Source organism: Rutilus rutilus (genome assembly GCF_951802725.1).
Source record: "Rutilus rutilus genome assembly, chromosome: 6".
NCBI classification, from domain to species: Eukaryota; Metazoa; Chordata; class Actinopteri; order Cypriniformes; family Leuciscidae; genus Rutilus; species Rutilus rutilus.
In genome coordinates, this window is record NC_140214.1 from 18,196,470 (window position 1) to 18,211,054 (window position 14,585).

The 14,585-nt window shown below is 37.5% G+C and overlaps 2 long non-coding RNA genes across 3 annotated transcripts in view; both read right to left on the reverse strand.

Moving 5' to 3' along the window:
* Nucleotides 1-588: 588 nt before the first annotated feature.
* LOC311291978 lies at nt 589-1,284 on the reverse strand. Its single transcript, XR_014627645.1, has 2 exons — nt 1,180-1,284; nt 589-750 (listed from the first exon to the last, which is right to left on the reverse strand). It is a non-coding gene; the product is annotated as an uncharacterized lncRNA (long non-coding RNA).
* Nucleotides 1,285-4,483: 3,199 nt separating this feature from the next.
* LOC311291977 overlaps nt 4,484-14,585 on the reverse strand; it is a 32,787-nt gene continuing 22,685 nt past the window's right edge. The window contains exons 4-5 of one of the 2 annotated variants that reach the window (XR_014627643.1): nt 6,975-7,070; nt 4,484-5,004 (exon numbers count right to left, since the gene is read on the reverse strand). This is a non-coding gene — a long non-coding RNA (uncharacterized lncRNA). Of the gene's footprint in view, nt 5,005-5,384; nt 7,071-14,585 lie in introns of those variants that run through there. The other variant, XR_014627644.1, reaches the window with a different exon arrangement.

Here is a 14,585-nt window from a genome sequence, read left to right on the forward strand (position 1 = left end):
AATTCAGAGTGAGAGCTGAAAGCCATACCTCTGTAACAGGACCACCCAGTAACCATGGAGTACAACAATATCGCATGATAGAGGGATATCATTCCTTTACAAAGGAATTTGGTCAAATTTTAAACCTCCAACAGAGGGTACGGATAACTGATACACAGCCTCTTCACTGTAAGAGGAAGCACATGATTTGAACAGGAGGGTGGAAATATTTTGAGAACTGTTCTTCAAATTTGCATAATGCCTTCCTAGAAAACCTGAAAAGCTTTTATTTTATTTAGCTTATTTTCAAAATTGTGATTGCCAATAAGAAATAAAAACAGAAACACGCACTGAAATCAGTGGATCTGCATTTATTTCATTATGTATGCAAGTTTGTTTACAATTCATAAATCCCTTTAGCTGCCGCAGATTTATGGTTTCTGTTACCGAGGCGGTCACATGGTCACGGTGGCAGTCTGAGAAAGAGGATTATGAGAGGATCCACTGACGAAACAGTCTAGCCAGATTGGGCGTGCCCTCCGTCGACCCCGACCCCTCACAGTGTTATTAGAGAGCGCTGGCAGCATCCTGCTCTCCCGTCATCCCTGACTCTCACATTAATCTAAACAGAGGCTTCTCAATCCCCAACACCGGATCTGAAGCAATTCCATTAACCTGGGCTTTACCGAGGATCCACGAGAAAATCCTCAGCTCAAGAGGAGTAACGGCTAGTCCTGCACTTAAACCATCTCATTACAGATCTGCATTCACCTAATCATTAAAACATAAGGGCATTATCATCCTTACATTATCATAGACTTTTAAATGCATTCACAGATTAATATGCATGTTAATACAATAATACAGTGAGGTCACTCTGGGGTTAAACGGTGCATACAGTACTGTGCTTAAAAACATTTTCATTCCAAAAACCCCTAGAGAAACAGAGCAGGGACTCTTGATACAATGTTGTTTAATAATAATAATAATTATTCATTTTTTTTTAATTATGCTAGATTTATATGGATGAATATCACACTTTTTATATATTTTAATATATTTAAAGGGACAACTTAGCTTCTTAAATTTAAGCTTAAATTTTGATTCAAGATTAACGCACAAAAATTTCTTGTCCAAAAATACTTCGTTTACCCCTTTCTGAAGACTCCTGCTTAAGCTTTTACAACCATTATATCTTACCAATAATTCACATGAATGCAATCCTTTGAGAGCAGTATGTGACATTCAGTATTTAACATCTCGGGTGACATCACTGCTATGATTTGAGTTCGGTTGATGCCAGCGTGACTCAAAGACTTCAGCAGGATGGTGTTCCCAGGTAAGAGCCTCGTGTGTCCTTCCTAATACTGCCTAACCGCACTTAATTTTCAGTCCAGTCCTCTGCAGGTCAGGCAGTCCAGCTCTTATCGCACATGATGGCCTTTTCACCGTATTCCTCACTGGCAGGGAGAGCGACTGATACGTCATCTGGATTCTAGAGAATAAGTAACCGTGTGTGTGTATGACCTGAAAGTACAACGTGACCTGTAAACACGATTGAGTAAAAACATTTAAAAAAAAAAACTGCCTGTATTCCCTAATACTAAATCAAGTAATTTAGCAATGATGGATGACCAGCCGCACTTTATGTGATTACTGTCAGACAGCAGAAAAAAATATCAGACAGCTTTAAAGAAAGTGCAGAAATATAATCCAAATTAGGGTATAAAGGCTTTTAATCTTTAAATTGTAATGTCACATATATTTACAGTACATGCTTAAAGAGGATATGCCTGACAATATGGAAAAAGGGACAATAAGATGGAAACATTCAGGGTTGTTTAAAGCTGATTTCATTCATTCATTTAGCAGATGAGAGAAATTCAATTAAGAAGATGGAGTTCACTGGCTCAAGGCCAACAGATGGAATTATCACAACCATTACAATACGCTTTATTGAGACGCTCTCTGCTTGTTAAACAACATCACAAAAGGGCACATCACAACTAATGAAGGAATTCTAACAGATGTACAAACAACCGGAGAAAACCACTCACATTAGTCTCATTCATAAATACAACAAATCAGACCGTTTAATGACATTGTTCTGACATCTGTGACCAAACAGCTGTCAACAAAGCTTCTGAACATGCAGAATAGTTGAAATGTTTGGCAAAAGAAGATCTCAGCCAGTCTGAACACCTTTATAATTTAGATTCCGCAAATACTGTCCTCATGTGCAACACAGTCTGTTCTATTTAAAAGGAGAGAAGCAGCAGAAAGAGAAGTGGAAAGAGAAGCAACTAAGGAGGGATAAACATTCTCCTGCTCAGTATTTAAGGTTTTTCCTAGAGATATTTTTCCTACAACTCAACTCTGTCATTTGAAAGAATGTACAGAAAGTCCAATCGACCGCAGCGTCTGGTTAGCCGAGTCTGTGTTAAAAAAAAGACAGCAACTGATCCTGATCGTCTGTTTATTTTCATTTCGGCCTTGAAACATTACTCCACGTTTGTGCGCTAATCACAGCCCCGACCTGAAATGCTCCACCACCACAGAATATTTTATAGTACATTACGGCACAGCTGTAGTGCAGACACTGTTGCTCAAGTTTCACAGTAAGCAAGAGATTTCCCTACAGAAGACTTCAGATTCTCAGCTTCAGCGTCCTTTAGACTCGTGCTCTCAGTTGAATTACGTCAGAGGGGGGGGGGGGGGGGGGGGGGGGGGGATTCACATGGATTCAGCAGCTTAAAACTGTAGCCTATATAGTTATGGATCACTACATCTCAGACACTGCAGTAATTTATCTTTATTATTGAATTAAGGCCTTCAACTTCAGCCAAATCAAGTAAGATTTTGAGCTGGAAAATATATCAGGCTCCATAAAAATCCCTCAAATGTTCATGGTGCACAATAGATCGTCTTACATCATTACAATTCACATAATTCACAACCACACACGCTGTTGTTATCGCTTCCATAAGCGATTTTTGGTAGTTCCCATAACAACAATCCACAATGGGTGGAAAGCTGTGACAGGAACGAGTTAGCGAGGGAGGTGCGATCCAAAAATTTCTCTCTTTCTACTCCCTTTTTCTCCCACCATGTGCTTCTCTTTCTTTTACTCAGTTTTTTTTTCTGCCTTTTCAGTTTTTCCAAAGTCTGTATGTGCTGACAAGCGCTTCATAAATGTTAACAATTTTGTGGCTTATGTCATTTTTTTTAAACATTCTTTCAGACAAGCAAGGTCATTGCGACTGTCAAGGAAAGTACTAGACCTTCTTAGCATTCCAACAAAACAGGAATTTCATTTATTAGTGATAAGTGAATTATGAGTTATTACATAACTCTGTTGCGCCTATGCAGCAGAAACCACAACTCATAGAGCCATGTCCGTCGCAAGAGTGATTTCCCACAGCGAGCAAATAACAACAGAGGACTGACCACATCCAAATCCCGGCACCCAAACACATCCTCCTATCATAATATTGACTTCCTCTCGCAGTTGTTTCCAATGGACACTGTGAGAGCAGAGCTGGTTTCTACTAAAGATGGAATCCATGTTTAGTCTTCTTAAGCAGGCATGCCATCGCAAGAACATTACAGTAAAAGTTGACGTGAAAGTGGTCACACTTTTAGTGAATTAAAAGGACTGTATTTTCTTTATTCTGCGAAAAATAAAAGCTGATGTTTGGCAGAACATCACGATAATTATAAAGATAACTATAACAATAACTATTACGATGATAATTATATTAGCATAGCATACACACCAACTGACGATAATGTTCTGCTTATTATAAGCACGCAGCAGTTATGGTGTCTGCCGCATTAAATACTCAAGCTGTTTAAAGTCAGGTGGATTCTGATTGTCTGTCAAAGTTTTTATCATTCATCTTTTGTGTCGTTATCATTGTAGCTGTGGTGTGGTGACTATTTTACACACCTACTTGCATAGATTTAGAATGATTATTAAAAGTGAACGGGCCATAATTCACCATGCAAAAAACATCTCATTTCATGTTTCATGGTAAAACAAAACTTTCCTTTGTCAAAAAAGGCTGTGGAACAACGACTGACAAATACTCCTCGCGTTTCCATTAATCTTGATTAAAATACTTTGAATGGAAACTTTCAGAATCAACCTTTGATTTCAGGAATGGTGTATGGTGTAGTATAACTTTTTCAATGTCCAGTTTGTTCCAGCCCTTATTTATAATACTGTACACTGCTTCTTATTCCCCCTGCACTGCTGATGCTGTGTCTGAACTTGAGAAGGAATGTGACCTTGTCTTTTGTCCTTGGTTGTGCAGAGGACAGGTCCACTAAGCTCAATTTGTCCTTCCCAGTCATCTATGGAGCAGATGAACATCAACAAAACTGGCAGAAAATCAGGCAGGCAGAATGACCCTTAACACAGTGATTATGTGGGAATGGAAGTGGAAAGCGTACAAGATCTCAATGCCAAAATAATTTCACTAGGTGCACAAAGCAATGTTCAAGAACATTTATAATGATTGATACCTTTATTGACAGTGTCACATCACTTTAGTACTTAAGTACAATAGAGCATGAGGATCCGTCTTGTTCAACAAGGACGCCATTTATATGCAAATAATCCAACTCTCAAAAACACATCATCACTCTAAGCCTTGACAAAGCAGGGTTATTTCTTAACATCAGCGGTTATTTCCCAACAGATTCCTGCATGAGCCGAGTGATAACAAGTGTGTTTGCTGATATTTGGGTTTGTCTATGCAGAAGGAGCACTGAGATTGGCTTCTCAGGAAAGAGTCAATGGCTGTACACCCAGTGGCTTAGTCAGACTGAGATTACTACAGACCGGTCAGCTCTATCAGAAAGGGAAGTGCTTTCTGTTGGCGAGATAACTCCAACACCAATCCGTACAAAACTCTTCTGTCTCATCTATCTCTGCCGCTCATTACTGTTCATATCTGGGTGGGGAGCAGTGTTTTTATCTTCCAACGAAGCACATACCATCCACTGTTCTGTTCTGTCACACTATGGATGGGTCAGAAGGGTCGATTAGTCAGTTAATGGAGTCTAGAAGGTTATATTTATTTTAACGTTAATATTTTGCATGACTGTTAGCACACGGAAACTCAGAGAATTTTGTTTCTAAATTTGTCCCCTTTTAAGCAAAGGGCAAGTATTATTATTCGTAGCAAAAAAACTTTTTCGTTAACTGAAATAAAAATGGATGTTAACTCGCGAAATATACGTCATAAAAGCTGAACAGTCAGGTTGTGAACATATCCCTGTGACGTTAAAAATGCGAACGCTAAGCAGACCAGGACGAACCAAGTGAACCGAACTACACGTGTGAATGCACCCTAAAATAGATTTATGACTCCAAAAAGAAACAAACAACTAAATATTTTGATACAGATTTTATTAAAAAACATACAATTTGCAAGCAATAAACATAAAAATGCCATTACATAGCTATAACAATAGACTGTTAAACATTTTTTTAAATGATACCAGCATTAACTTTATACTTCTTTTAAATGTACTTTTTTTTTCTTATTCGTCTTTTGTTTACCTCTGGCTTGCATAGTCGCATGGCTATGAAAAAAAAATTCTGTAATATACATTTTTAAGGCCAGACAAGTAGTTTATTGAGGGTTGATTTGTAAAGGACGACTACACGCCTGCGCACATATTCAAACGCGCATACCTTTGGACTGAACGTGTAATGCGCATGTGGGTGACGTCTGCGTTTTCGCGGGTTTGCGTTTTTGAGGCACTGGTGGCGGATGGGCGGCCGGAGCGTGTTAAGGGTTTTCCTGTTAGAACGATGTTGTGTTAGCGGCCCCTAAGTTAATAACTAATGATCTTCGCAATGGAAGTGAATCAATCAATCAAAACTAACTTCAGCTGGACAATAACTTTATCCTAGAGCTGTTGTAAAGCCTAAACAATCTGTTACAGTAATTTCCTATTATCACTGTAAAGCTGCTTTGAAACAATCCATATTGTTAAAAGCGCTATATAAATGAAGGCGACTTGACTTAATTTTCAGCAATATTACTGATTTGACTGCACTGAGAGTATTGGATAAGATCTCAACTTTACTGTCTTCTGCTGAACTGCAGCTGAATTGAACTCATTTCATAATTGATGTACTTTACCCAGTTATTGAGCCAAAATGCCGAAATTTAACTGAATAATGACTGTTTACGATTGCCTTTTTAGAGTTGCTCTACAGCAGAATTTAATTATTTTTGCATCGAATCGTTATTTTATCAGAACAATCTGTACTGTACTAAAAAAAGGTCAGTTGCATGTCACATATTTTGCATCTTTTGTTGTCTTTCAGCATCTCACAACACGTGCATTGTATTTTATATTGACGTGTTAATGACGTTAAAATTAAAGTTAAAAGTAACCAAAAAATAAAAATGTAAGACCCCTGCATTCGGTTACATTGTTATGCTTCCTGTCAGGTTGTTTTTGAACACAATGCATCCTGCCTGAACACACCAAGAAAGTGCCTGATCAGATTATGGTGGACATGACCCTAAATCTTTACCCTAAGTTTAATTAAATAGGGCTTCCTTAAGACCAACTAGATGTGGCCTTTTATGACGCTTTCAGTTTTCTAATTAGCACTGTGTTAGAACTCAATAAGGAAACCCCTATAGGCGTTCTTTTGGTGTCAGAGGGGTTAATTCCTCATAAAGAGAATGCGATGACATTTCTCAGAATTGCTTGTGTGCTGAGCTTTTAGATGTGTGAAGGAGAGACAGGAAACGCTGGGTATTTTTGAAAAATAGGCCCCAGCGAGTCCACCGTTCATCTATGCTGCCTCACACTTTCACTTGTTTCTTGACTCTCTGCCAAGGGACCTGGGTTTTCTTGTAATTGAACACTCAACAGAGAATAACATTCTATGACGAGATGTCCATTTTTTCCTCAAACAAAAATAGTGTAGGTTCATGACAGCACTACTGTGTAGGGTGATTTACCTCAGACTCAAACTTGTTCAGGAAAAAGAACAAGCTCCATTTTGAAGCTGAAGATGACTCTTTGTGGGTCTACATTCTCAATATTTTTCTCTCATCCTACAAAGAAAAAAAGAAGAAAAAAAACATGAACTACTGTCATAAACAGATTTCATTTAGTTGTTCTCACAGGGTTCTGCTCATGTAACTTAAGAAAAATGAAGAAATAAAGTTGAGTTGTTATTCCGTAATTTCACCACTGTTTTATGAGGGGCTGGAAATAGACTCTGAAATCATTGATCTCACAGAGTGGGCAGATGTTGCACAGTGATCTTACACAGGAAATACAACCTGTCAACTACTAGCATAGGTTTCTAATCTGCCATTTAAAGACCCACAGCAGTTTCATTTCATTTTCTTCATCATAATTTTTATAGTAAAAACCTGGTTTTGAGAGGTCTCTCAAGATTCAAGCTTTAGTAGTAAGATTTTAAAAAAGAAGAAGAAGAAAATAATAATTAAAATCTACACAATATTTTGTGTGATTTTGCCAGAATCTATTTATTTACTAGTCTACATTTTTTCTAAATCTGCTTTGTGATCACGTTTACAGTATCTGGGTCTACTTTCAATAAAAAAAAAAAAAAAAATGCTATGAACTTAATGGTTAATGTTGATGCCCTATACTAAAGGTCAAGTTAAAGGTTAAATTAACCTTGATAACATAAATACTAAACATACTTTCATAGATGATAACCTCATTCATTAAAGAAGTACATGATAAATAAAGAAAAGCCACTACCATACTTTTATTGTAGAGTGGAAAGATAAGCACTTTCAGTAAATAATATCACAAATGCTAGCTTTTATCCCTTTCCATGACAGACAATACACAATATACCTGAAAAGAAACATATAAAATGACAAATAACTCTGTCAGTTTTAACTGCAGTCAAACAGTGTAATATTTAACAATTATTGCCAGTTTCAAAGCTGTTTGTGTACACAGATTCGATTTCCTCTTGCCATATATAGCCTGTACAGCATCACAATACAGACAGAGGAAGAGCAAGTGACGCAGAGTCTTATGTGATTAATAGTATATTCTGAGTGCTTGACTTAAGTCTAAAAGTCAAGGCCAGGAAAACAAATACAAGTCACACATTAATGAATATAATAATCCAGCAAACCTTGCGATCTATTCGAGACAATTCCACCAAAATATAATTGTCAGGCTTGCGTGATCTGTGCATTAAAATCATCAAATAAAATATGAAATCTCAGCAGATTGTTTCACAGCAAGAGCAGAGGAGACAGCATTGGATGCCGCTTCAGAGAGTTTTGGTGTTATATGCATGCACTGTGTGCAATGCACTCAAATGAACTTGCAAATAAACATACACACATTCACATACAGGTAGCTGACTAGTAGGGCAGGCAAAAATAAACACTAAGTCCTGTGAGAACAAGGAATCAGAGCCAGACTAGAATACTAGCAACCTTCTGGGAACCAGACACACACAGCCAACTATGCCTGGCAAGGCCAACTCGCCTGAATCCTGCCAAAGAGGTCTGGCTCATGCCAGCACAAAAGCAACTCTCAGTTAGAGCGAGTATTGAATATGGGGCAGGCAAGGGTGTCAGCCGAGCAGGAAAGATCACAGGCACGTAGAAGACGCCCACTGCAGCCTCACCTCAGAGTACGAAGAGAGCCCTAGAGAGGAGCAGATGAGTCAGTATGAGAGAGGTGCTATTCAACACTCTGATGCTCGCTGGGCTTTTTCATGTGGGCGCAGACGAGAAATTACCTCTAATGAAATCAGAGTGGATTACCCACCTCTGAGGATAACCAATGAAAGTACATACGGTTAATTGAACATATTCAAAAAAAAAATTTGCGGCGTTCACCCATGGAAAATCCACCACTATGCTGTGCTTATAAAAATAACAAAATAAATTAAAGTTTGGAAGATAGACAAATGGGGGGGTGGGGGGGGGGATGTTTAAATGTCAGATTCATATCATAACTCAATTTATGTAAAATAAAAAGTACCAACAACAATATGGTATTATTTATATCTGTAGCACAAACAGCTTGCTCAATAACAAAAAGACACTGTCATTATATTTTCAAAACAGCATTACTTCACTCTCTGTAAAAGTGCAGCCGCAATGAGAAAAAGCAAAACAGTACAACCATAAAGTTTTACTGATGTTATTAAAAGGATTCTGCAGTTCACTTATTGAGCGCTTAGGTTTCTTAATAAAAGAGCTGTAGCTAAACAGCGCCGTGGGTTTGGAAACTATACCAGGGGAACCAGATTTTATTATCAACATTCAGCCATGTTTGATCAGATCGGATCTCACACAAACACGAAAAACCATCAGCCAGTACATTAGTTGATCTTATCGAATGACGGGAGGCTGTCAGCAGGTTTGTGTTAGATTAAAGCAAATTTACTAATCATGAATCATGAATTATGATTAGGTCAATTCCAAGATATAACAAGCAAAAACACAGCAAATGCATAGTGGTTTTCACCAAACACACATAGGCCTATGTTCTCTAATATCTAATCAGAATGATTCACTGACAACACATACTACAATAAAACCTGAGTGAATGGTGTTCAATTTTATTACTGTGTGCATCCTTTCTTGTTGAGCTTTGAACCTAGTAATTCTTTCTTGACTAGAGCATTTTGTCAGAGCACGACCAACACAATAGGGCATTACTCTGCAGGGATCCAAATTCCAATAGCATTAGTACAAACCCTCCAGAGAAAGACATGCTACATATGGTTAAAACCACCCATTTTATACAGGCTCCAAAAAGTTGCTAATGTATCATAGCCATTACATTCAGGCAATCCCTCAAAGGTGGCTGGGTATGAGTTACTAGGACAGCAGGAGGAGTATTTTTAGAGTCCTCGTGCACTGAGACTCCTTGTTTGTAACACAATGAGCCTGGTTGGTTCCCATCACATCCATAATGCCTCCATGGTGAAAGTCTGGCACGTTATGTTAACTTGTGTGTGAGTGAGCGGGCGAGCGTAATCTCAACACTGCTGTTTGAAGATACATATTGACAATTGTGCTTCTATGCTGGCTTTCAGGGTGTGTTTACAAACCTCCCAGAGTTCCTGTCCATGTTGTGTTCTGCCGGCATCCTTTGAGGACAATCCATCAGTACACGGCATGTTCAGCCTATTATCAGTGCACTGATAAGATAATCAAACATGTCACTCTCTTCACAAAATGTTAGTTTCTGTCTTTCAAACAAATGCACCAACAATACTAGGAAGAAATCAAAGAACTGGTACAGGTCTCTATTAGCTTACAAAACAACATACAGACCTCTGGTCAAGAGGTCTGTTTATTTCAAGATTTAAATTGGATTTCAAATGCCAGTTTACTCCATTAAGTCTCTTATGTACAGTACCAGTCAAAAGTTTGGAAACACTACTGTTTTTAATACTTTTGCAAGAAGTCTCTTATGCTCATCAAGCCTGCAGTTAAAAAAAAACAAAAACAAAAAAAAAACAGTAATATTATGAAATATTATTACAATTTAAAATAATGGTTCTCTTTTTTAATATACTTTAAAATGTAATTTATTTTTGTGATGCAAAGCTGAATTTTCATCAGCAAGTACTCCAGTCTTTGGTGTCTTATGATCCTTCAGAAATCATTCTAATATGATGATTTGATACTCAGTTATTATCAATGATGGAAACAGTTAATATTTTTTTTGGAATACTTTTTTCAGGATTCATTGATGAGTAAAACGTTAACAGCATTTATTCAAAATAAAAACATTTCTAACAATATAAATCGTTACCATCACCTTTTATCAATTTAACGCATTCTTGTTGAATTAAAGTACTAATTTCTTTAAAAAAAAATAGTTATTGTTCCCAAACTTTTGAACGGTAGTGTATATTGTTACAAAAGATTTCTATTCTAAATAAATACAGTTCTTTTTAACTTTTTATTCATCAAATAATCCTGAAAAAAGTATCTCAGGTTATAAAAAAATATTAAGCAGCACAACTGTTTCCAACATTGATCATAAATCAGCATATTAGAATGATTTCTGAAGGATCATAAGACACCAAAGACTGGAGTACTTGCTGATGAAAATTCAGCTTTGCATCACAAAAATAAATTACATTTTAAAGTATATTAAAAAAGAGAACCATTATTTTAAATTGTAATAATATTTCATAATATTACTGTTTTTTTTTATTTTTATTATTTTTTAACTGCAGGCTTGATGAGCATAAGAGACTTCTTTCAAAAGCATTAAAAATAGTAGTGTTTCCAAACTTTTGACTGGTACTGTACATCAAAGCTGCATTTATTTAATCAAAAATACAGTGAAAGTAATATTGTGAAATATTATTTTAAAATAATCATTTTCTATTTTAATATATTTTATATATATTAAATATTTTTATATATATATATATATATATATATATATATATATATATATATATATATATATATTTATATTTATTTATTAAATATTTTATATATTTATTTATATATATATATATTTATATATATATGTGTGTGTGTGTGTGTGTGTGTGTGTGTGTGTGTGTGTGTGCGTGCGTGCGTGCGTGCGTGCGTGCGTGCGTGCGTGCGTGCGTGCGTGCGTGCGTGCGTGTGTGTGTGCGTGTGTGTGTGCGTGTGTGTGTGCGTGCGTGTGTGTGTGCGTGTGTGTGTGCATGTGCGTTCTGATCACAGAAAGTCTTTACATATAGATCCTGGTTGCTACAGTAGATGCGAAAACAAACCAGATGAGGACCAAAATATTTGTGACTCGTGAGAGTTTACTGTCAGTCTATACTGATCTCAAGGAATTTGTTGCAGCGCTGCCGAGAGTCAAGCATCTCTTTCATCCTTTAACTGGGGTCAAATCAACAAAGTTCAGGCCTGCAGGCAACAAACAAAGTCCGTAGAAAACAGTTAACCCTTTTACAACTGTAACTATGAACTGCCAACAAGACGTTCTACAAGCCTCTTTCAAGAGCCTGAAGCGTAAAAAGTAAAGACACCCTGCTAAACATGAAAATGCTCATGTGACAAACAGTTTATTCTGAGCAAATAGAACATACAGAGGACTTATTGTTCCTCAACGCACACACAGATGATTTGGTCTGGCAGTTATTCTTCAGTTAAATGTCAGTCAGTCTTCAGGCAATTGCTGTCAACAATACCGCCTCACAGGTCAGGTGACTGCAGCTACACGTGACGCATGTGAAGCTGGCATCGACCCACCAGCTGTTGGATAACAGCATGAAATCGGAGAATGTCACACTCATCCTCACAAAGCAATGAAAATCCTGTCTTGACGGATTCACTGCTAAGGGTACGTGTTGTTTTCTAGTAAGGGGTCATTGACAAATAGGTCAGCTGTTTCATCTGGCTCAGGGGGGCAGTTGGGGATTGGAGAGAGGGATCCGATTTGAATATTTAAATTCACAGCATTTGTGTTTACCGGAATTGCTGTCCTTTTGATTACCAATGTAAATGCCTCCCTTTGGGATCTAAAACATTGTAATTGCTCCATTTGTGAGCTTGTTTAAAAGGTAATTACCCTGTGATATTAAGATTTATGGATCCTCCTCCTGCAGAATTTATCATGGTGAGGGATATGAAGAGATAGTAATTTAAACTGCTTTCCTTGTCAAGACTTGCAAACCACATGCTGTGGATTTTGTCAATAAACATTGTTATGCAGGCAGTTTGAAGAGGCAAGCCATTACAATTATGTGATCTCATAACATTTGTAGCAATTAAGCGGTGTTTACGAAACACTTTGACATCAACATTGGCAATAAGCAAGACTTTATTAAAAATCAGGTTATTCCATTCCCCCGTAGTGACTAATCATTAGTGTATATTCCATTTGTTATGCGAGATGTGTTGTTATATAAATAAGCAGTACCTTAACTGTATCACAGAGTTTGCGATATATTTCTACCCCCCCTACCGCAAAACGCTAACTCTGTCTGGATACGCTTAAATCTGCAGTAAAGACACTTTCACTGGAGAAAGCTCATCAATTACACACACACACACACACACACACACACACACACACACACACACACACACACACACACACACACACACACACACACACACACACACACACACACACACACACAAAACAAAACTGTTCAAAACTTTTGCTTCAGAACTTTTTTTGGAAATAAATCAATATTTCTATTCAGCAAAGACACATTAAACTAATCAAAAGTGACAGTAAAGACTTTTTACATTGTTACAATTTTTTTTAACCCCGATAAAAAACTAAAAAAAAAACTAAAATTAATCCACATTGACAATAATACTAAGAAATGTTTCTTGAGCACCAAATCTATTGCGATTTCTGAAGGACTCTGAAGACTGAAGTAATGATGCTGAAAATTCAGCTTTGCGATCACAGGAATAAATTATATTTTAAAATATTATTTTAAACTGTAATGATATTTTACAACATTGCTGTTTTTTGCTAATAAAGTAAATGCAGCATTGGTGAGCATAAGAGACTTCTTTAAAAAAAAAAAAAAAAAAACCTTAGCAACCCCAAACTTTTGTATGGTGTATATATACCCTCAACATAAGATAAAAGCCCCAGTGAATGAAGCATGAATGATAATTGCGGATTTGGCATTTTTCAGAATGATTGTACACACAGAATCCAAACCAGCAAAGTGGCCCGAGCAGCTTTGGAGGTGTGCCAGGCCAAGTCTACTGTATGTGGGTGAGGTAAAACAAGAGAAAGTTCTCCAATGTATGAACAAGAGAACTTGCTTACCCTGAGTGAGAACACAGACATGCATACTGATTTGGCAGATGCTGCACTGCAAACACAGATAACTATCAGCTGCTGATGGCGGAAGTTTTACTGCGGCACAGCTGCACGGCACGCACAGCCGGGGGAAAACGCTCAGAGGCCCCTTAGAGTGACAGGCCAGGAACAGCCTCTCTAGGACATTTCATTCACAAGGGCAAGTGGCACACTGTTGAGAAGAAAAATGTGTACCTCAGAAACAGAATAAAACGTCGAAAAGCTCAGAGACATTCAGGAACTAGCTGCACAAAATGATCAAATGTTTCTTTTCAGAATCATACAATAAAAGAAAATACTGTGAAGCAGAAAGAAACATACTATGAATAGCTCAGGGTTTAGGGTGAATTCGGTGGGGAGTCTTGCGCTACGGAAGAACAGCATGTAAAGAGGAGGTTGCTGGTGGCAATGAGAGAAACAGGAGGAATGGGTCAGATTGATGAGGAAGACCTTCAAGCTGTTTCAAAGCTTCAGTGACGCCCACTGGAGACACAAAAACCCTGGAAGACCTGCTATGGCAGAAAGGAAGTGCTCTTAGAAACTAATAAAACAACCGTTTTTATTCAAAATTCCAGCTGTGAGAAAGACCCGAGGACACTGTAGGATCTCATGAATTTTTTTCCAGCTATAGATAAAGCAGCAAACAGAGCTGAAACAACAATGCCACACCGCTCTACAATTATTTGCTCATTAAACATACTTGGTATAGCACTGACAGATTTGATCTGGATGATGGATTCCATTAAACACAATGGAGACTGAATGCA